A 24,006-nucleotide genomic window follows, 5' to 3' on the forward strand; every position below is an offset into this window, starting at 1 on the left:
AAAGAGATCTGAGATCCAGGAAGTGAGGGATCGAGCAAAGGGAAGAGGTGCAAAGAAGCTCCAGATGGCATCTGTCAGGTGGGCGTGCAGGGTGGCTGGTTCAGCCTGGAAGTAGGGGGTAGACATATCCAGGAGGGTGTCCCCAGGAAAGAAGGAAAAGGAACCCATCACCTGACACGTATGAATATATTTAGAACATACTGGGCTGTCGCAAGGCCTGTGGTGGGGTTTGGAGCTCAGCTCCCTGGGAAACTAAGCAAATGAATAGATGACCAGATGAGACAATTATTAACATCTGAGAAACCAAAACATTTCACAAGAAAGAAAATAGACTGTGAGCTCACTGCTTGGCTGGGCTGTGAACAGTATTTACCTGGTTCTCAGAGTGCAAATACTGACTATTGATTTAACAACAAAAAAAAATGAAGCTATTAGGAAAATAGGAAAAGAGGCAAGCTTGTATGCATGGAGGGTGATGTAAGAGAGCTAAATCCTCACTTTCTTCAGTAGGAGGCCAAAGGGTTATATCTAAAATTGGGGGGTGGGGGAAGAAATAGGACAAACAGGTCATTCTGATGTACAGAAATAATACTACAAGAAAGAACTAGAAGAGCTGAACGTTGCTGCTCTGGCAAGCGGAAATCTGAGTAGGGAGAAGAGGAGCAAAGGACGGCTGCCTCTTTTTTGATGTAAGTTGTGTAGAACTACTTGGCTTCTTTAGAACTATGAACATGTGTTATTTTAAAATAATGAATATTAGTTTTTTAAAAGTAAGGGAGGCCCATCAATAATTGATTGATTCATTGACTGATTGTCTGACTTGTCTAATATATATAAGCCAATGGGTTATTTGATCTTCAATAGCAAAGGCCGGGTGTGAGGAGTGGATCTGAGCTATTAAATAAGCTCACAGCTTGTCCATCATACAGTCCCCACCCGCCCCCACCCAGCTGAGAATTAGGAAGCAAGCCACAGTTGGGGCCCAAAAATGCCACACCAAAGTGCTGGTACTTCACTTCTTTATTTAGAAAAGTCCTGAATTCAGTCCCTTCATTCAGAAACTATTCTCTCTCTTTATAAAATTTTATTATGCAAATGTTGAAACATGCACAGAAAGAACTACCATTTTCCTATTTTCCATCTTCAACAGTTAACGACATTTAACCCATTTGATTTGCTTGGCCCCCTAGTGCACCCACAACCTGCCCCATTCATTTGACGGGGAATGTTTTAAAGCAAACCCCAGCACTATGGTATTTTACCCATAAATAGCTTAGTATGCCTCTCCAACTGACAGGAAATTTTACTGTTTTTACAGAATGACCCTGCCATGATCACACCTAATAAAATTAACAATAATTCCTTAATATCATCTAATTCTCTGGCTATAATTAAGTGTTGCTGATTGTCTCAAAGGCATGATTTTGCAGTTACGTTTGAGTCAGGTTTCAAATAAGGTCCACATGTTACATGTGGTGGCTATGCCTCCGAACTCTCATTTATTTCATTTGTTCTCTGACAACTCTCTCTATTTAGTCATACCACTGATTGGAAGGTTGTTTATCCATCCTATGGAACCCTATGCCTCTGGATCTGGCTATTGTTTCTTTGTGCCATTTAACTTGTTCCTCTACTGCTTGTGTTTCCTATAAAGGCCTTGTCAGGTCTGTTTAAAGAGATTCAGGATCAATTTTTGGACAGGAACATTTGCTAAGCAATACCACAGGCTTCCTGCCGTACTAGATCATAACGCACGTAATTCTGGTTGCCCCCCTTTGAGCACTGCTAATGCTGGTTATCAGATCCATGTAGTGTCAGCCCAATCTCTCCAGCATGAAGTTCTTCACCGACTTCTCACCTAAAGATTTTAATATCTGCAATGTACTGTTGTCAAAGATCACCACCGGCAATTCCTCTCACCTCTGGCCCCAGAACTGTGGGACTGATGTCTAACGGACTCAGAATCGCCATGGAAGAGAGCCTGCTCAGCCCTTCCGGTTCCTCCCTCTTGTGACCAGAGGTGCCCACTGCAGTCTCACTGTTGTTTGCTGGGTGTTTCTTGTTTTCTTAGTTCATAGGTCTCAAATGAATAGGACCACACCTGAGGACCTGATTTGCTACAAGATCCTGGACTTTGAGCTGATGCCCGAGTGGAGATATTTGGGGGAGAGTTAAGTGTATTTTGCATATGGAAGGGATGTGAACTACAGTGGCTAGGAGACAAACAGTGGTATAAATTGTTCCCAAATATGGTGATAGCTCCCATCAGAGCTGGATTCTATTTCCCTTCCCACTGAATCTGAACTGACTTTGTGATGTGCTTCAACCAACAGAAGGTGGCAGAGGTGACACTGTGTCTTTTCTGGGTGAAGTACTTAAGAGACCTACCAGCTTTGACAGCTTTAACCTCCACCCTTGAAGGCAACCACCCTCTGAGGAAGCTCAGGACAGACTATGACCACACAAATGAGACCCCAGGCTCCCTGGTGACAGTCAGAACCGTGACCCCCAATGTGAATGGGTCCATCTTGAACATTGCAGCCCTGGCTGAGCTCCCAAAAGAATGTAGCCACCTGAGTGACTCCAGCTACCCCACAGGATGGTGCTTAGCCATGCCTCAACAGATAGCTGAGATAGACAGAGAGACGGCGACAAAAAAGACAGACAGAGAGACACCAACCCACCGATGACTGTTTCCTGAACTCACTAGGGGTTGCAAAATATGGTTTTTCTAATTTCTTCTTCATTGATTAGCTGGAAATCTACTTTAAAAAAGGAAAACTCCACCCCCCCCCCCCAACAACTGTTTGCCCTGAAAAAGTAAATATGAGAAAGGGGGAACAAATTCTTAAGGCTTCCCTTTACTTTTGAATTTTCATAGCATCCTGTAATTCCAACTCACCACTGAGGTTTGGAGTTTTTTGACTTTTATTGCTTTTGTGTTTTTAGTATCATTATGAGCCCTGGATATTTATATTTTGATGTATTTTAATCCTTTGCAGTTATCGTTGTTGGTATGCAGAATGCCCCCTCCTCGGCCCGTGGCAGCCTCCTCAGGGTGGATCTGTGTCCTTGTGACATGACCCCATTAGTCCTGGGAGCGTCCTTGCTTTCTGGCATGACAGCTGCCCTAGGATCACCATACGCATTTCCTGCCCCAGACCTGGAGTCAATCATTTCTCCAAGGAGTCCTAGTTCCTTTAGTGGGAAGTAGAAGCTATTTATTCCTAATTTACATTCAATTCCAACAAACTTAGAAATTAAATTTCCTATCCCCAGATGCTTAGAAATACCACATTAGAAATGGGCTGCGATAGACACACACTCACAGCTGTGAGAGCGACAGTGAGTAGCCCTCTAACAGGAGAGAAAACTGGAAAAAGATTATGAAAAGCAGACGTAAGAACTCAAAGATTTTAGCAACCGGACCCAAATCCAAACTTGCATTCTTCAAGAAGAGACCTTTGATGTTCTCATTTGATATTATTCTCCTCTTCTGGCCTTTCCTTACATTTTATTTACACTATTATAATATTTATCAAGTGGTTGTTTCAGTCTGTTTGCCTGGATCAGTACTCCAGATGCTCGTTAGAATCATCTGAACTGGTTATTAAAACAATGAAATGAAAAATAGAACTCTCTTTCTAAACTGAGATATAATTGACAATAACATTGTGTTAGTTTTAGGTATACGACATAATTTTTTGATATACGCATACATTGCAAAATGATTTACCAGGATAAATTTACATCACCACACATAGCTACCAATTTTTTTCTTGTGATGAAAACTTTTAAGATCTACTCTTTTAACAACTTTGAAATATACAATATAGCGTTAACTATGCCATGCGGTATATTATATCCTCAGGATTTTTATCTTATAACTGGAAGTTTGTACCTTTTGACCCCCTTCACCCCTCTTGCTCACCCCATATACCCCACCTCTGGCTACTGCCAATCTATTCTCTGTGTCTGTGAGTTGAGGGTTTTTTCAGATTACACATGTAAGTGAAATCATACAGCAAAAAATAAACAAAAATGAAATAAAATGATGCCTGGGACCTACTTCCACAGAATCATATTCAGCAGGTGCTGATGGGTCCTAGACATCTATATATTTTTGAAACTTGCCAGACGATTCTAATAGATAGGCAGGGTTGAGAATCACTAGTCTAGCCTGTGACCCTGGAAGAATGGAGACTCACTAACCAGGTCTTGTATCTCCCACAGCTGTGTTACCAGGAACTGCCGTTCAGTAAATGCTTACTGCTTTGAAATAGGATTGAAGTGACTAGGAACCCTGAATCAAGTCCACTTTCAGGACAACAAACTGGGTAAAGTGTTTCACCCCAACCCTTCAAAGGTCTGGACTCAGAGCCAACTGGGGAACTTGACTGATCAGGACAACGTACTTCAGAGGTGTTCAGAGAGCTCAGGTACTTATTTACTTGGGAAAAAAAGTTATTATATGGCAGAATATTTTATTCCAAAACATTAAATCTCCAGTTAGAAGTATAGATTAGAAAGATCCTACAGATGCAGAGCTGAAATCCACATGTAGACAGTCTTCATATGGGAGGCACGGTGATGTTACTTGGAGACAAAGCTACTGTGATTATGGCCAATGGCCCACAGAAGGTTTTCTGAATGCCAGTGACCAGCCTGGTGGCATATAATCCCAAACTGTCTTACATTGCTTCCTAACTGCCTCTTGTATGTATGTGGCTCATTGGAACTCCTGGTGGGAAGGTAATAAAGGTATCTTATGTAACATACTATTTTATATTTCTTCAGCACTTAGCGGTGAGTTAGACATAACACATACTCCATACATAGGTGCTAAATCCTTTAGAAAGGAATCATGCATGTGCTTACCTCCTGCCCCTTGTTTGAGTATTATATCAAACCAGAGTTAGGGCCACATATTTTTACTATCCTCATTAACATGATACAGCCACAAAGGCATTGAAAATATGATCCTTTCTATTTTAGGAGAAATAAAGGACTACAATTTTCTCTAAAAATAACCTAGATTGGAATTTTCTTCCACCCATGAGAGCACTATGTTTATGAATACACAGTTCAAGACCTGTGTCAACAACATTCTAAAACAATGCTTCGCTTTGACAATCACACATAATAAGCATTTTGGTCTCTTAAGTTTTCATTAGTTGGGGCATTTTTTTTTTTTATATCCTAACAAAGCTAGGATCTTTTTTTTTTTTTTTTTAGCCCACAGAACACAGCCCATCTGGTCAATACAGCCCTATACTGGGGTACCTAAAAAGTGACAAAAGTAAAATATGGATATTAGTGCCCCACCCCCTGGAACTGTCCAGGCCAAGAGGATCAAAGACTCCAGCACCAGCTCCATGCAGATCACGCCTGGTCCTGGGAAAAGTCCCATTTTTAATCCTGGTATCTATTTCCAATCTCTAGAAGGAGAAAAGTTTAGGGTAAACTCTAGAGCCAAAGTCAAGTCTTGAATTGAGATCAGGCATCCCTGATCCCTTAGGAGAATTTTCTTGAGCCAGTTTGGGTGTGGATCAAGAGTTTAACCACTGGAGTCCAAGCCCATTGTGCAGAGTGAGCCACTTCTAGTGGAGAGTGAGGGCATTATTTATGTGTTGTCTGTCCTTCCGGATTCTTCATGAAGGTAGGTATAGATTTGCACATAACTCCCAGACACTCTCTTGAGATTAAATTCCTTAAAACTTCAGTGCTCCTCAAACAGGTGAGGTACCTGAGAGGTGCAGGAGCAGTTTTAGTGCCACATTAACTGGAGGGTGGGGCCCAGCGATATTATATATCCTGCAACGTATAGGACATCCCCTCACACCAAAGAACAGTCTTGTTTAAAGACCAGCAACACCTTTTCTGAGCTTAGCAATTAAGTCACTTAATTATCATGTTGGAAATTAAGACATTAAGGCTCATAGTGCTCACTTGGCTCTTATTTACGGGCGGTTTGGGATCATCTGCATGCTTTATGATTGAACGCATCGACCAGATCTGTCTGGAAAAAGGAGAGAAAACATCTCTCCCCCAGGTAAAGGATCATCCACTGGTATGGGACATGCTCATCAGCGTGTGGCTGAGGCCACAGTTTAGCATTTAGAGACATTTAGAGATTATAACAGTTAATTCCACCTTCTGCTCAGTCTATGGTCTGAATTTGAGGATGGAGATAGGAATTTCCTAGAAAATCAGCTTCAGCAAAACCGTGCCATCAGAAGGGAAATTAGGCCAAAAGCAAGTTCAACACTAGGCAAATGTAATGGAGACAGTCTGGGAAATTATCAGATGAATTAAATGACTGAAGACAATGACTACATGAAAGATGTTAAAGGAAGGAAGCTGGTCCAAATTCTCTGACATGTTGGTAGTTATAAATTGTTCTGCTTATGAGGCAGAAGCACTTGGTCCTCTTTCAGAGTTTGTATTTCTTGTTCCTAAAACTAAAAATGAAACAACTATAAAATGGAATAGAATTGCTTTTAAGAAGATACAACCCAAAGTGGAAGTCTTGATCTTCAGTACTTTTGAAAGACATGCCTCTAGTGGGGCCCTGAATTGTTTTCACCTGGCTTAAGAACAAATGCTAAGGCATATAGTCAGGGTAGCCTTTAAGTGGGAAATATAATCCAGAATCCCACATGAGTTCTGGGTTTTGGTGGCAGTGCTCCAAATGTAAGCAGGTGAGGTACATTTGATTAAAATACTAGATGTCTAGGAATGTAATAAATGTAAACAAACACATCTTCATGTATCAATCAAATATTTGTGGAGTCCTACTATATGCCAATAACATGTTGCCAATAGAGCTTGAGTTTCTTTTTTCTGGTTTGCATTCTGATTCCACAGAGCTGAACAAAAGGCCATGGAGCAGAGGGACAGGTAGTGATAGAGCAGATACATGACAGGTACATAGACTAGCAGAAAACAGGCTCATACTCCGGAAGGATGCTCACTGCAAGTCGCTCTTGGAAACAGTCTTCCCGTTTCCAGCAAAGGCGGGTGTTACAGGTGTGTCCACAGGAAAGCCGGTGGCATCACCTGTTTAAAGGATCTCTCCTGTTTCCTGGAGCCTGTGCTTTGAACAGCTTCTTGGTGCCCTGCAGGGTGTGCTGCAGCTCTTCCTGGTAGACCTACAAGATTCTGTGTTACAAAGATGCTCTGATTCTGTGTCTGTTACAAATATAGCTATTGAAATACTCTCCCAGGTATATTTGAGGACATGAAGGAATTTAGATAATACTTTTCAGAACCAGGATATAAACTGCAGGCCATGATATGATGGCCAGGATGCTCTATGAGGCAGAATCTTACATTTGTTTATAGGCAGCTATGGCTGAAATGAATGGCGATCCAGTGTAGGGCACAATATAAGCCATCTTTGGAGTGTCTGACATTAGCAAATACTCCCATGGGTCCAGGAAATAGCAGGATGTCTATGTGGATGTTTGCTAATGGAGTTCAGGAATCCACAATGAAGCTAACTCTCTGGGTTTTCCATTGTCCTAGGTAAAAATTTCAAAGTTCTGTAACAAAGAGCATCACCCCAGATTCAAGGATTCCAGAAATTTCTACAGACCATGATCAATATTTTGTAGAGTAGGTTCATAGCAGAAACGTAACCCTGAGATCTGGGTTCTCCTTTCCCTGGATATGTTAACTGGTTATTTAGGCAGAACAAGTCCTTGCTGAATGCTGGATCATTTGGGGGGATATAGAATATTCTCAGGACTTGAAATAGTGAGGTTAAATGCCTAAAATTGGGGAGGTGGGGCAGGGAGGTTTAAAAATCTCTTGGATTGAAGAGGCCTCTGCTCCATCTACTCCCTCTTTAGAAAGGACAGAGAAAGGGAAATAATTTAATTCTACACAAGATACCATAGACTTCTACTTAATTACGAGGTATTTTTGACTAAAGATAAAATATATCTCATGACAGGATGCAATCGCTTTCACTTTTACTAAGGCAATTTAAAAGCTAAAATACCCAAACAAGCAAAGAACAGGAAAGAAGATACAACAAAGCCGCTGAGTCTGCTAGTTCAGCAGGGACATCTGGGGAGGCTTGGCTACCAGGGAGAGGTCATCTGGGCGGCAGGGGGCCCAACACACACACACACACACACAGAGTCTCTTCCCCATCTGCTAAACCACTGGCCACTTACCCAAGCAGGCTTCTACACTACACCCCTAAGTTAGGTTAGCCTTGCAGTTTGGAGGCCTCAAGGCCCATACGAAGTGAAGTCATGATCTATCAGTCTACAGATTTCATATCCACACTCCCTTCTCAGATTTATTTCAAGAACAACACAGGAACAGATATATGTGGTTGGCAAACCAGCTCTGAACCAAGTTAGCCCCACACATAGTTTTTAAATTGACTGGTCAGTTATGCTGCATGTAGAATACGCAATTCTCCATAGACTTAGAGGAAGAGACATCCAGTACCTGATATTTTTTCCAAGAGGAAGGAGACAAAGACAAAGACCCACAGGCTATGTCCCCACCTTCTGATGGGTACTTCTTGACCTGGTTTGAATTCAAATACGTCAAGGATTGGACTCCCCTCATCAACCGTGAGCTCTAGCTGTCCTTGTTTGTCTTGGCTTCTTAGAAGAGGGTAGTCAAATTCCATGTTCATTGCATTCTGGATCTGCCCAAGTTTAGGTATCCACTGCCTAAAGGTTTTGATTTCTAGAAATGTCTCATATCCTACCAATAAATATACCTTGGCCAAACCAGCTTCTCTGAGAAGCAGGCATAGGGGTACAGAGAAATTATTCTGGGGTGCTTTCATAAACTGTTGCACCACCACCATGATATTGAAGACATCAATTTGATGATTTGGAAGAGTTATATTGGAATAGGCTAAGACCAAGGCAGGGGTGAGCAGGTTCTTCAATTCCTACAGCTGATTTAAAGAGGTCTGCTATTGGGAGAAACTTTAAAGGAAAAAACAGGGAATGGATCATGCCACTGATGCCTAAGGCACACTAACCACAACAATTTGGTCCACTTAGTTTCAGTACATCTGTGATGGACCGTTCTGTGCATACTGCCAACATTCCACATCAAGTGGATTTCTCAAGGTTCCTTTGCTTCGCTGGCCTTGAGCTTTCTCTAAAACTGTGGAAATCTGCTCAGTTTCAGTTATTTGCAATCCTTATATAAACTGGAGCTGACTCCTGGGAGCAGCCCCAAAATAATAGGGATAGGGCCAGTGTATAAACATCACAGACTCCCCATCTTCTGGGGAACAATTTTGAGTTGCATTCCACACAGTTCCTCAGAGGGTCCCCAGTGGGTTTGACCCTTCCTGTCTAACTTTCCCTTATTTCTGCTTCCAGAAATTACCTCCAAATAAATTATGTGCACCCAAGCAAGTCCTTGTCTCAGGCTCTCCTTTCAGGGTTTCTCCTTAAGGGCATCTCTAAGAGTGTGGATACTTGTTCAGGTATCAGCTGAGATTCCTCCAGTTAGAAATGGTAGGAAACTCAACAGAACATGTACTTTGATAAATTGGAATGGCTCATTTACCTGAAAAGTCTAAGGACAAGATTGACTTCATGTGCTGGGATGTAGGGATTTAAATATAACATCAAGATCCAATATCACTGTCTCTTGGCTCAGTCTACTGTTTTCCATATATTGGCTTTAACCTCGAATCTGCTCTCCCTCTGTGTCATAAGGTTGTTGTAGTGGTTCCAGATTTTCTCTTCTGGAAGCTTCAGTTCCAGTTGGAAAGGGCAAGAGTATCTTTCCCAGAGATTTCCAGAGTCTAGACTATGTTTTTTTGGCTTCAACTGGTCATGTGCAGATAGGGAACTGGATGCTCCAAATGTACGTCTGGATATAAAATCAAGAGAATGGAGAAGGGGTGACTTCCTAGAGGTAAATCAGACATGATTGTCAGAATAAAGGTAAATTGCTTCTGTCTGTCAAAATACAACTGAAATCCATTACAGTCCAAACCTCTGCCACACACACACACACACACACACACACACACACACACACACACACACACAGAGGCTTCCTTCCACATCTTGCACAGTTATTGCACCTACTTAAAATACCTTCACCAGTTCTCCAAAAGATAATCCAAATCTAATGTAGCACCAAGACTAGGATCTCTGGAAAATGTTATGTCTCATAATCTGATTATCTATAGCTAGATGATCATTTTAGCAACCCCAGATATGTTCAATACACAAAGGTGTAGAGAGAACAAAATAATTGCCATACAACCACCACTCAGGAAAGACAAGAACTGGAAATAACTCAGTGTTCACCAATTCAAAGCACATACCATGTTCTGCTTTACAACAATGACAAGGCTTACTTCCTGGAATTGAACTTTGATCATTGGTGAGCCAATCTAGATGGCCCTGGAAGCTCTCCCTCATCTGTTTTCTCCATGGCCTTCTTGGAAGATCTCCTTATCTATTATCCTCCATAGTCACATCTGAGATAGTCTTATGAGGCAATGCCTTACTTAAAGGCTATCCTCTATCAACTTACTTCTTAGTGACATGAATTTAGGTCTGGAGAGTGTCTCCAGAATTAAGCAACCACAAATTGTTTTTGGCCTAGGCTTGTATTTTTATTGTAAGTGCTCACAGAAGACCACAAAAAGTAACTCCAGGCCAATACCTGGAGTTCTTCCTACTGAGTCCCTGGTGCTACCCGTGTTAGTCCATGCTGTGAGCGCATTTCCCTTATCACTTAACAAGTATTGTCAATGTTACAACCTGGGATAGAAGATTCCTTGTGACTTCCACTTGACGTTGACTTAGCCAATTCCCTATTACAGAATCTGGTACTTACTAATTCTTATTCCTAGTACTAATTTATCTATCACTCATTCATTCAACCAGTATCTCTTGAGTACCTGTCATGTGCCAAACATCATTTTCAGTTCTGTGGATATGGTGGTAAATTAGGCAGACAGGATCCCTGCTTACAAGAACATATAGTTAGAATTCATCCAGCTCCAGAAGGCCAAAAATCCAACCCAAATAGGCTAAAGCCAAAAAAGAAATAGTAATTTATTAGCTAAGATAACTGAAAAGCTCAGGGGTACTTCTGGCTTCAAGCACATATTTGTGTAAATGCCAAATGACGCTGCCAGGACCCAGTTCTCTTTATCACATGCTCTAGTGGCCATGGCCTATTCGGAGTTTTGGCCTTATTTTCAGACAGTCTCTCTTTTCCTGATCACAAGATGTCTACAGAAGATCTAGATTATATATCTTCCAGGCTCCAAGCCCACTAGGATTTCATTTTATTCACTCTGATTGAGTCATATTGGGTCTGTGTCCAGGGAACTGAGACACCCTGATTGGCCAAACCTGAGTCATATGTTCTGCCCCTCAAAGGAGCCAAAACCACCAGAAGTAGATGGAGTGAAAGCAGATTAGAGGTAGGTCCCCAGAGTGACCCCGGGGTGTGGTTACCGGAGAAGACTGAATGGATAGTGGACAGCAGGACACCAGATTCTGGAACCAGCTCCAGAAGAGTGTGGATGTCCTGACTCGCACACCCGCCCAAACCAGGTTCTCCAGGACTTGGCCAGAAGTTGGTGGTTCTACATTCATCTGACAATTATCTGAATCAATGATTCATAAAAGGTCAATGAGTACATGAAGTTGAAGTCCAGTCAGGAAGTTGTTGAAAGAAGGTATGGGTAAGGGCATTCTGACTGTCTGAGCTTGTCTGGAAAGTTCTTTTCCATTCATCACCCTCAATTATCTGGGTGAGATTATGTGTCCCTAAGATTCAGTTTTACAAAGGTTTGGGCTCCTCAGTTGCTCAGAAGATTGGAGATTGGAAGGCAGGGGAGGAATAAATCTGTAATTCCATATTACCAGGATTCTCCAATTCCTTGCCAAGAATTACTCAAAGCTAGAGAATAACAGGGTAACAGGATGAATATGACACATATTTTCAGAAAATGTAGTTTGCTCAATAGGAAGTAATTTAAAACATAACTTATATAATAAAGATACATAATGGAGTAGAGTGCAAAATTTACATTAATTTTAAGATAAACCATAAACTTCAGAGAAATTTTCAAGCTTACTGTGGAAAGGAAAATAGTTTGCATAATGGAGAGAAAAAAAACTCTTTTCTCCAGATAGAGATTAGGAAGTATAATCCTTCTCTAAGAAGTTAATCCAGCCTCTCTAAGCAGAAAATTCAATGTACTGGCAAGGTCTTTTTAGGCAGCCAGTGGAGCAGCCATTGAGTACGGCTGAGTAATGGGCCTGTTTATTACCCCCAACAGACCCACTAGGAAACAATTTGAATCCAAAGTGAATAGAACTCCATTGTGAATAAGTAGGCCTTGCAATTATGGAACTTTTAGGAAAGTATTCATCTCTTTCCTTCAGCTAGGCAATGGAGAAAATAAATATGCACTCCACAGCTCACACTAGTGGGCAGGGCGTGAAGAACCACCTCGGGAGGCCTGCCAGGACAGTCTCAAAGAGGAACCTGACACAGGATATTTTAAAGCAGCAGTACCCAAGTCTGGTGCCTGAACAATCCCGGGGGTCGTGGAGTGGCAAAGACCACCACCTGGCATGCTATTTCTAGACTGACTTACTGAGCCTTTGGGCAAGTATTGCTGGGAGGAGAGAAAATTGCATCCTGGGGCATAACAATCCCTGTGATGGTGTTTCCTAAACAGCAGGCAGAGAGTTAGGTGGAGCTTAGGGAAGGAGGCACATGGCATAGAGAGGTGGGGGCCTGAAGGCAGAAACTGTGCACTGCATAGCACCCCAAGTCAGAGGGTTAATAATGAATAGTTCTTGACCTAGAGAATAGTTTGAGCAATTAGATCTTTTTTAAGTATGACATCACTATAGGGAATCCATTTTCAAGGGAAGGGGAAAAAACCTATAAAACTGGAGCCACACCTCCTGATTCAAAGGCTGACTACTTACATGCTTGTCCTTAGACTATAGGCAATATCAGCATATGGGTTGCGATTTTGTCCACCATATGTTGTTATTCACTTTAATTTTCCCCATCCTCTGATAAAATCTGATCTGCCCATGTAGCTATGTGTAAGGCTATACAGAGAAGTACCAAAAAGCTACAGAGAGGGACATGAGTCCTGTCTCACTATAGTAGAAACACTCTGAGAAATGAGGCAGATGCCCAGCTGTAAATTCCCAAACCAATCATGCCTTTGCCCTCCTTTCTTCTTTGGGGAATTGCTTTACTCTAACATGTGGTCCACATGGGAGCTGTATGGCGTTATCCTGTGCCACACAAGTCCAAGGGAGGCCTTGGCCACAGTGAGGCTCTTCCAGCTGGCCCAGGATGCAAACCAGGCCAATCACAACCTTTACCCAGTTTTGATCATCTGAAGCTAGAAGAAGACTTTTCCTCTCAAAGGGAAAAGTTAGGATGATGTGTGTCCAGTGCTACCAGTAGCCATGATTCTAATCCTAAGGAGAAAATATTTTACATGAGAATAATAGCATGTAAAAAGAAGGGGATGAAAGGGAGCTTTTAGTTCTGGGCATGCCTGTTCTTGCTACCCCATGCTCATGTGAATCAGTACATCCTCCTTTTCCTAAGCTGGTTGGTGTTGGATGCTTATCACTCAAAAACAAAGATCCTATTCCATCAGTGTCCTTTACAGCACATGTGCATGTGCACACACACACACATATGCACACACACAAACCTCATGCACACTGCAGTCAGTGGATTCCAGACTGAGACCAATGGTGATGTGAAGTCTAAAGAAGAAAAGGTGGGACATCCCTGAAAAGCCACATGACACCTTGGGAGCAGATAGCAGACATCCATCCCTTTTTCCCTAATGATATGAGAAGAAGGAACTTTTTAAATGCAGAAAAATTGAGGTTTTGATTTGCAAGTTCCAGAGCCAGAGCAAGAACCCAGCCTTCTGCACATCCGGACTAGAATTCACTCCACTACTGCAAATGGGCTCCACAAGTTAGAAGGAATTTTGAAAGTAATAAGAATGTAGTAATAATTTCTCCAAGATATTTCTCCATCAAAATATACCACAGGTTAACTTTTATCTAAGGCATCAGAGTAGATTTGGTGTTTCGTAACATGCCATTATTTATTTTTATTTTTTTATTAAGGTATGACTGATATACACTCTTGTGAAGGTTTCACATGAAAAAACAATGTGGTTACTACATTTACCCATATTATCAAGTCCCCACCCATACCCCAGTGCAGTCACTGTCCATCAGTGCAGCAAGTTGCCAGAGATCCACTATGTCCCTTCTCTGTGATACACGGTTCTCCCCGTGATCCCCCACACCATGTAACATGCCATTATTATTTACATAAACTTTGGCATTTCTAAGAAGTTACTGGTAAGAATCACTTTTCAGATATGAAAATCAGGGTACTGAGAAGTAATTCTCTTCCTGAACGTGTCCCAGGAAAACAGAACTCAGAATCTGTTCCCGAGAAAGGTAACTAAGGGAGGCTGATATGGACTTAGTTGTGTTTCTCCCGAATTCATAAATTGAAACCCTAACTCCCAGTATGGAGATGGTATTTGGAGGAAGGGCCTTTGGGAGGGGAGGTAGTTAGGGTTAGACGAGGTCATGGCGAAGGTTGGGGGGACATGACTCAGAATGGGATTAGTGCCCTTGTCAGTGTCAGAAGAAGAAGAGATTCCTTTCTCTCCCTCCCTCCCTCCCTCCCTCCGTCTCTCTCTCTCTCTCTCTCTCTCTCTCTCTCTCTCTCTCTCTCTCTCTCTCTCCCCCCTCCACCATGTGAGGACATATCAAGAAGGCAGACCTCTGCAAACCAGGAACCAAATAGGCTGTCACTTTGATCTTGTACCTCCAGCATCCAGAATGGCAAAGAATACATTTCTGCTGTGTAAACCACCCAGTCTATGGCACTTTGTTATGGTGTCCCCAGCAGATTAACATGGAGGCCAAGGCCACAGACACTACAGCCTCAGGCCCCAGTTTCCTAGGCTCTAGTCTGGCTGCAGTACCCTATCACCGTCAGGGAAACGGAAGTCACCAGGCTACCTCCCCCTTTTCTTCATTTGAAAAAGGCAAGATAAGAATGGATCGTCCTAGGGATCCGGATATGGGAATCTATGAAGATCTTTATACAACCCTGAGACTCATTCTAGCCATTTCCATTAATAATTAATAGTTCTTGACCTAGAGAATAGTTTGAGCAATTAGACCTTTTTTTAGGTATGAAACATCACTATAGGGAATCCATTTTCAAGAGAAGGGGAAAAAAACTATAAAATGGGAGCCACACCTCCTGATTCAGAAAGTTTCTGGTCACTGTCCTAGACAGAAACCATCAAAATATGACCTTATACTCCCAAAGTATGTTTTTATTCTATTACAGAAAAGCAGGGGGATGTTTAAAGAAAAAAAAATTAAGTACTAAGAAATGAATGATCCCTCTCGTTGAAGATCTTCTTTTTTTTAAGACCTGAAATAATTTAAATGGCATGGATAGTCTACTCTCGCGAGCTTGTATTTTTGAGTCACCCTCCTGACCTTGTGTGCTCATTTTGAAGGGCAAAAATTATTTCTGAAAATTGGCTGTAAATGCAAGCAACGAAGGGGTAGCCAACCATGAAAGTAATTAATTAAAAGAGTTCCCACTTAGTTGCATGCTTTCTACAGTAAAACACTTTTAGAGAATTGCTCTCATTATAGACTCATAGGCGCTATTAGTTAACTCTTAAAGTTAAGAAAATCACAGCCAAGTACAGTTCTCCTAAGAAGCTGGTGTCACTGTAGGGTGCACTCTTAGCCATGAAAGCTAGTTTTCTAGGAACCCCAGTGTATGATTTAATTTGAAGACATGCTAAGGCAAAAATAAGGTGGAAAGGGAGAAATTTCCAGTAAACATACAAATGTCATTATAACATTTTATAATCACAAAACTAAAGCATAAAGACAACATAGGGAGTAAATAAATTACCAATGTTGTTTTTATTGTGGCAAAAAACATGTAATATGAGAGCTATGCTCCTAACAAATTTCTGTGTACAGTACAGTATTACAGTATGGTATTATTAACTATAGGCATAATGGTGCACAGCAACTCCTTAGAAAGTTTTCATCTTTCAAATCTGAAACTCTATATGCTTTGAACAGGAGCTTCACATTTCTCTCTCCTGCCATCCATGGAAAGTGACATTATACTTTCTGTCTATGAATCTGGCTACTGTAAGGACCTCATATAAGTGGAATCATACAGTATTTTTCCTTTTGTGACTGTCTTAGTTCACTGAGCATAATGTTCTTCAGATTTATCCACATTGTAGCCTGTGTCAGAATTTCCTTTCTTTTAAAGGCTGAATCATATTTCATTGTGTGTATATACCACATTTTCTTTATCTTTTATCATCGATGGACATTTAGGTTTCCACCTCTTGGCTATTATTAGCAATGCTGCTGAAGAGGGGAGAAACGATGGTGGTTTGGGAAGTGAGGCAGAAATCTCCTCCCAAAACCACATATAACATGAAAATATAGCAAATACAACTAATCCAGAAAGAGTGACCAGAAAGAAGATGGTAACAAGATGGCCTACATCTGAGGAAAAGAGAAGACCTCATGGAAAAGGGTAAAGTAGCAAAGCCACAACTGGGTGGGACCCAAGCTCTCCCCCAACCCCAGCTCATTGACAGGAGGAAGACAAATAGAGTGGAGAGGGAGTAGAATTCCATTACTGCTAAATGCATACCCCTGGAGATCTACTCCAAGAGTACAAACCCACATTGCATGGTGCTCTGGAGATTAGAGGGGTTGGAAAGCAAAGACAGGTGGAATACTTGGAGAGACCGAGATTTAGGCCCCTCGAATTGTGGAGAATGGGTACTCAAAACTGACTGCTCTGGGACAAAAGAAAGGCAGGCAATTTGAAAGACTTCCCAACAGTGAGAGGGTTGCTAAAGGGGCAAGGATTATACAGAGGTCACTGATCAGGTGAAAGGACAGGTGGACCAAATTGTCCCAGCACACTCAGTCCAGCAGGTTGGGAACTTTCAGGAGCTTCAGGCACTCCATCCCGCTGGCTGGCAACAGAGCCCCAAGGGCCCCCACTGAGATATGCAGCCTACTATCTTAGCTCCCGGCTGATACCTGCTCACAAACCTGCTACCCCTGCCATCACACCAGGTCAGCCAGAGGGCAGCCCCGCCTACAGAAGCTACAGGGGCATAACACAGAGGCTTCACCCTCTGTGCTCAGCCCACTGGCCCTTGCAATGGAGGAGGCACTGCAGCCAGGAAGCAGGAAAGAGCTCTTTGCTCCCACAGGCATGGGAGCCACTCACCTGCCACCACTGCAATCACTCCAGAGGCTGAGCAGCTCCAGAGAGTAGAGCTTCTGGGCACTAGAGGGTGCCACCTAAACAAAGCTGTTATTCCACACTATTCTGAAGGATTATGAAAAGGCAGAAGACCCTGGTTCAATAAAAAATCCCTCAAGCACCAAAAACAGGGCTCAGTGAAACTGAAATCACCAGTCTTCCTGATAAAGATTTCAAAATAAAAATCATAAACATGCTAATGGAGTTACAGAAAAATATTCCAGATCTCAGGGTCAAATTAAAGAAAGAGACAGAAACTTTGAAAAATGCAGTATCTGAAGTGAAACATACAATGGAGAGATTTAAAAGCAGACTAGAAGAGGTAGAGGAAATGGTAACTGGAATAGAAATTAGAGAACAGGAACAAAAAGAAGCTAAGGCAGATAGAAAAAATGACCTCTAGGAATAAAAGAATATTAAGAACTCTGCGACCAATCCAAATGGAACAATATTCACATTATAGGGGTACCAGAAAAAGAGAGCGAAAAAGGGATAGAAAGTGCCTCTGAAGAAATAATTGCTGAAAACTTCTCCAGTATGGGGAAGGAAATAGTGTCTCAGGCCATTGAGATGCACAGATCTCCCAACACAAAGGACCCAAGGAGGACAACACCAAGATATATAATAATTAAAATGACAAATATCAAGGACAAGGACACAGTACTAAAAGCAGCCAAAGAGAGAAAAAAGATCACATACAAAGGAAAATCCATCAGGCTCTCAGCAGACTTCTCAGCAGAAACCTTACAGGCCAGAAGGGAGTGGCATAATGTATTTAATGCAACAGAACAGAAGGGCCTCAAATCAAGAACACTGTACCCAGCAAGATTATCATTTAAATTTGAAACATGAATTAAACAATTTCCAGATAAGCAAAAGCTTAGGGAATTTACCTCCCACAAATAATCTCTACAGTGTATTTTAAAGGGGCTGCTCTAGACGGAAGTGCTCCTAAGGCTAAATAGCTGTCAACAGAGAAAATAAAACCACAGTAAAGGAAGTAAAACAATTAATTACTAAGCAAGTGTAAAATTAAATCAACTACCCACAAAGTCAGTCAAGGGATACACAAAGAGTACAGAATGTGACACCTAACATATAAAGAGTGGAGGGGGCGGAGCCAAGATGGCGGCATGAGTAGAGCAGTGGAAATCTTCTCCCAAAACCACATATATTTTTGAAAATACAACAAAGACAACTCTTCCTTAAAAGGAGACCAGAAGACACAGGACAACATCCAGACCACATCCACACCTGCAAGAACCCAGCGCCTCGCGAAGTGGGTAAGATACAAGCCCTGGCCTGGCAGGACCCAAGTGCCCCACACCCCAGCTCCCGGCAGGAGGAGAGGAGGCAGAGCGGGAGGGAGACGGAGCCCAGGACTGCTGAACACCCAGCCCCAGCCATCTGGACCAGAGCGCAGACACAGTGCATGCACGGGGCCCTGGATACTAGGGAAACAGGACATTAAGACCTGTGAGCGGGTACCTGCAGCCAGCACCCCAGGGACAAAGAAAAGCGAGTGCTTTTTGGAAGTCTTAAAGGGACAGGGACCCCACAGCCGGAAGGAAGCGTCCTGGGACACTTAGTCCAGCAGCAGGGAACTCCGGGCACCCTAAACCCCTGGATAGCAGGGCAGCTCAGAGGCCCCTCACAAAGATAAACAGCCTCTTGGCCATTCCCCCTCCAATGCGGCTCCACCATATTGGAGCAGTGGCCTGAGGCAGGCCACGCCCACAGCAACAGCGAAGATAAACCCCATAGTGGCCAAGCAAGAATCAGAAGCCCCGTCTGTGCACAGCTGCGCAGCACAAGCCACTAGAGGCCGCTGTTCTCCCAGGAGAGGAGGGCCACAAACCAACAAGAAAGGAAGTCCTTCCAGCCGTCACTATTGCCAGCTCTGCAAACTATCTCTATCGCCATGAAAAGGCAAAATTTGAGGCAGAAAAAGATTACAGAGACAACACCTGAGAAGGAGACAGACCTAACCAGTCTTCCTGAAAAAGAATTCAAAATAAGAATCATAAACATGCTGACAGAGCTGCAGAGAAATACGCAAGAGAAATGGGATGAAGTCCGGAAGGAGATCACAGATGCCAGAAAGGAGATCGCAGAAATGAAACAAACTCTGGAAGGGTTTCTAAGCAGAATGGATAGAATGCAAGAGGCCATTGATGGAATTGAAATCAGAGAACAGGAACGCATAGAAGCTGACATAGAGAGAGATAAAAGGATCTCCAGGAATGAAGGAATATTAAGAGAACTGTGTGACCAATCCAAAAGGAACAATATCCACATTATAGGGGTACCAGAAGAAGAGAGAGAAAAAGGGATAGAAAGTGTCTTTGAAGAAATAATGGCTGAAAACTTCGCCAAACTGGGGGAGGAAATAATCGTTCAGACCACAGAAGTTCACAGAACTCCCAACAGAAGGGACCCAAAGAGGACAACACCAAGACATATAATAATTAAAATGGCAAAGATCAAGGACAAGGACAGAGTTTCAAAGGCAGCTAGAGAGAAAAAGGTCACCTACAAAGGAAAACCCATGAAGCTATCATCAGACTTCTCGACAGAAACCTTACAGACCAGAAGAGAATGGCATGATATATTTAATGCAATGAAACAGAAGGGCCTTGAACCAAGAATACTGTATCCAGCACAATTATCACTTAAATATGAAGAAGGGATTACACAATTCCCAGACAAGCAAAAGTTGAGGGAATTTGCCTCCCACAAACCACCTCTACAGGGTATTTTAGAGGGACTGCTCTAGGTGGGAGCACTCCTAAGACTAAACAGATGTCACCAGAGAAAATAAAATCACAGCAAAGAAAGCAGACCAACCAAATACTAACTAAAGACAAAAAATAAAATCAACTACCCACAAAAGCAGTTAAAGGAAACACGAAAAAGCACAGAATAAAACAACCAACATACAAAGAATGGAGGAGGACGACTAAGAAGGGAGAGAAATAAAGAATCACCAGAGAGTGTTTATAACAGCTCAATAAGCAAGTTAAGTTAGACAGTAAGATACTAGAGAAGCTAACCTTGAACCTGTGGTAACCACGAATCTAAAGCCTGCAATGGCAAAAAGTACATATCTTTCAATAATCACCCTAAATGTAAATGGACTGAATGCACCAATCAAAAGACACAGAGTAATAGAATGGATAAAAAAGCAAAACCCATCTATATGCTGCTTACAAGAAACTCACCTCAAACCCAAAGACATGAACAGACTAAAAGTCAAGGGATGGAAAAAGATTTTTCATGAAAACAACAGGGAGAAAAAAGCAGGTGTTGCAGTACTAGTATCAGACAAAATAGACTTCAAAACAAAGAAAGTAACAAGAGATAAAGAAGGACATTACATAATGATAAAGGGCTCAGTCCAACAAGATATAACCATTATAAACATATATGCACCCAATACAGGAGCACCAGCATATGTGAAACAAATACTAACGGAACTAAAGGGGGAAATAGAACGCAATGCATTCATTTTAGGAGACTTCAACATGCCACTCACCCCAAAGGATAGATCCACTGGGCAGAAAATAAGTAAGGACACGGAGGCACTGAACAACACAGTAGAGCAGATGGACCTAATAGACATCTATAGAACTCTACATTCAAAAGCAACAGGATATACATTCTTCTCAAGTGCACATGGAACATTCTCCAGAATAGACCACATACAAGGTCACAAGAAAAGCCTCAGTAAATTTCAAAAGATTGAAATTCTACCAACCAACTTTTCAGACCACAAAGGTATAAAACTAGAATAAATTCTACAAAGAAAACAAAAAGCTCACAAACACATGGAGGCTTAACAACATGCTCCTAAATAATCAATGGATCAATGAACAAATTAAAATACAGATCAAGGAATATATGGAAACAAATGACAACAACAACAAAAAGCCCCAACTTCTGTGGGATGCAGTGAAAGCAGTCTTAAGAGGAAAGTATATAGCAATCCAGGCACACTTAAAGAAGGAAGAACAATCCCAAATGAATAGTCTAACAGCACAATTATCGAAACTGGAAAAAGAAGAACAAATGAGGCCTAAGAAGAGCAGAAGGAGGGACATAATAAAGATCAGAGAAGAAATAAACAAAATTGGGAAGAATAAAACAATAGAAAAAATCAATGAAACCAAGAGCTGGTTCTTTGAGAAAATAAACAAAATAGATAAGCCTCTAGCCAAACTTAAGAGAAAAAGAGAATCAACACACATCAACAGAATCAGAAATGAGAATGGAAAAATCATGGCAGACTCCACAGAAAAATACAAAGAATTATTAAAGACTACTATGAAAACCTATATGCTAACAAGCTGGAAAACCTAGAAGAAATGGACAACTTCCTAGGAAAATACAACCTTCCAAGACTGACCAAGGAAGAAACACAAAAGTTAAACAAACCAATTACGAGCAAAGAAATTGAAACAGTAATCAAAAAACTACCCAAGAACAAAACCCCCGGGCCAGACGGATTTACCACAGAATTTTATCAGACATACAGAGAAGACATAATACCCATTCTCCTTAAAGTTTTCCAAAAAATAGAAGAGGAGGGAGTACTCCCAAACTCATTCTATGAAGCCAACATCACCCTAATACCAAAGCCAGGCAAAGACCCCATCAGAAAAGAAAACTACAGACCAATATCCCTGATGAATGTAGATGCAAAAATACTCAATAAAATATTAGCAAACTGATTTCAAAAATATATCAAAAGGATCATACATCATGACCAAGTGGGATTCATCCCAGGGATGCAAGGATGGTACAACATTCGAAAATCCATCAACATCATCCACCACATGAACAAAAAGAAGGATAAAAACCACATGATCATCTCCATAGATGCTGAAAAAGCATTTGACAAAATTCAACATCCATTCATGATAAAAACTCTCAGCAAAATGGGTAAAAAGGGCAAGTACCTCAACATAATAAACACCATATATGATAAACCCACAGCCAACATTATACTGAACAGCGAGAAGCTGAAAGCTTTTCCTCTGAGATCGGGAACTAGACAGGGATGCCCACTCTCCCGACTGTTATTTAACATAGTACTGGAGGTCCTAGCCATGGCAATTAGACAAAACAAAGAAATACAAGGAATCCAGATTGGTAAAGAAGAAGTTAAACTGTCACTTTTTGCAGATGACATGATATTGTACATAAAAAAACCCTCAAGACTCCACTCCAAAACTACTAGAACTGATATCAGAATACAGCAAACTTGCAGGATACAAAATTAACACACAGAAATCTGTGGCTTTCCTATATACTAACAATGAACCAATAGAAAGAGAAATCAGGAAAACAATTCCATTCACAACTGCATCAAAAAGAATAAAATACCTAGGAATAACCCTAACCAAAGAAGTGAAAGACCTATACCCTGAAAACTACAAGTCACTCTTAAGAGAAATTAAAGGGGACACTAACAAATGGAAACTCATCCCATGCTCGTGGCTAGGAAGAATTAATATCGTCAAAATGGCCATCCTGCCCAAAGCAGTATATAGATTTGATGCAATCCCTATCAAATTACCAACAACATTCTTCAATGAACTGAAACAAATAGTTCAAAAATTCATATGGAAACACCAAAGACCCCAAATAGCCAAAGCAATCCTGAGAAAGAATAAAGTGGGGGGGATCTCACTCCCCCCAACTTCAAGCTCTACTACAAAGCCATAGTAATCAAGACAATTTGGTACTGGCACAAGAGCAGAGCCACAGACCAGTGGAACAGATTAGAGACTCCAGACATTAACCCAAACATATATGGTCAATTAATATTTGATAAAGGAGCCATGGACATACAATGGCGAAATGACAGTCTCTTCAACAGATGGTGCTGGCAAAACTGGACAGCTACATGTAGGATAATGAAACTGGACCATTGCCTAACCCCATACACAAAAGAAAATTCAAAATGGATCAAAGACCTGAATGTAAATCATGAAACTATAAAACTCTTAGAAAAAAACATAGGCAAAAACCTTTTAGACATAAACATGAGTGACTTCTTCTTGAACATATCTCCCCGGGCAAGGAAAACAACAGCAAAAATGAACAAGTGGGACTATATTAAGCTGAAAAGCTTCTGTACAGCAAAAGACACCATCAATAGAACAAAAAGGAACCCTACAGTATGGGAGAATATATTTGAAAAAGACAGATCCGATAAAGGCTTGACACCCAAAATATATAAAGAGCTCACCCACCACAACAAACAAAAAACAAACAATCCACTTAAAAAATGGGCAGAGGAACTGAACAGACAATTCTCCAAAAAAGAAATACAGATGGCAAACAGACACATGAAAAGATGTTCCACATCGCTAATTATTAGAGAAATGCAAATTAAAACTACAATGAGATATCACCTCACACCAGTAAGGATGGCTACCACCCAAAAGACAAACAACAACAAATGTTGGCGAGGCTGTGGAGAAAGGGGAACCCTCCTACACTGCTGGTGGGAATGTAAATTAGTTCAACCATTGTGGAAAGCAGTATGGAGGTTCCTCAAAATGCTCAAAATAAACTTACCATTTGACCCAGGAATTCCACTCCTAGGAATTTACCCTAAGA

The 24,006-nt window shown here is 41.5% G+C and overlaps 2 long non-coding RNA genes across 3 annotated transcripts in view; both read left to right on the plus strand.

Annotated features, from left to right (window-relative positions):
- Positions 1-599: 599 nt before the first annotated feature.
- On the plus strand, positions 600-4,435 carry LOC118907957 (uncharacterized). Its single transcript, XR_005023048.2, has 3 exons — positions 600-689; positions 2,334-2,513; positions 4,234-4,435. It is a non-coding gene; the product is annotated as an uncharacterized LOC118907957 (long non-coding RNA).
- Positions 4,436-5,965: 1,530 nt separating this feature from the next.
- LOC118931917 (uncharacterized) overlaps positions 5,966-24,006 on the plus strand; it is a 37,236-nt gene continuing 19,195 nt past the window's right edge. For both annotated transcript variants that reach the window (XR_008994334.1, XR_008994335.1), the window contains exon 1: positions 5,966-6,052. This is a non-coding gene — a long non-coding RNA (uncharacterized LOC118931917). The remainder of the gene's footprint in view (positions 6,053-24,006) is intronic.

The sequence above is a fragment of the Manis pentadactyla genome, chromosome 16 (genome assembly GCF_030020395.1).
Source record: "Manis pentadactyla isolate mManPen7 chromosome 16, mManPen7.hap1, whole genome shotgun sequence".
NCBI lineage: Eukaryota > Metazoa > Chordata > Mammalia > Pholidota > Manidae > Manis > Manis pentadactyla.